This window comes from Tigriopus californicus, chromosome 4 (genome assembly GCF_007210705.1).
Source record: "Tigriopus californicus strain San Diego chromosome 4, Tcal_SD_v2.1, whole genome shotgun sequence".
Taxonomy (NCBI): domain Eukaryota; kingdom Metazoa; phylum Arthropoda; class Copepoda; order Harpacticoida; family Harpacticidae; genus Tigriopus; species Tigriopus californicus.
This window is the reverse complement of record NC_081443.1, coordinates 3,556,000-3,556,310: the sequence shown is the minus strand read 5'-3', so window position 1 is coordinate 3,556,310 and position 311 is coordinate 3,556,000.

Below are 311 nucleotides of genomic sequence, written 5' to 3'. Positions count from 1 at the left end.
ACTAATTTCCTTTTGCCAACCAACTTTAAGATAGAGCAATTCATCTTTCCCGCAACGTCAGAATAAGAAGTTATTACTTGAGCCATGTAAGTTGAAAGGTACGTTCTCAGAGATACGCGCATGCAATGGTTTCGTCTTCAATGTGTTCAAGACATTTTCAATAACAATTTCATCATGTAAAAAAGGCGAAAATTCCAACAATGATCTACGCAGCCTCCAAATTCCAGCTTATTGTGTTCCATTGTGTGTGCATTTGAAATCCGTGTTCAATCTAGAATCTGAACCCGTTGCAGCTTAAAAGATCTACCGCT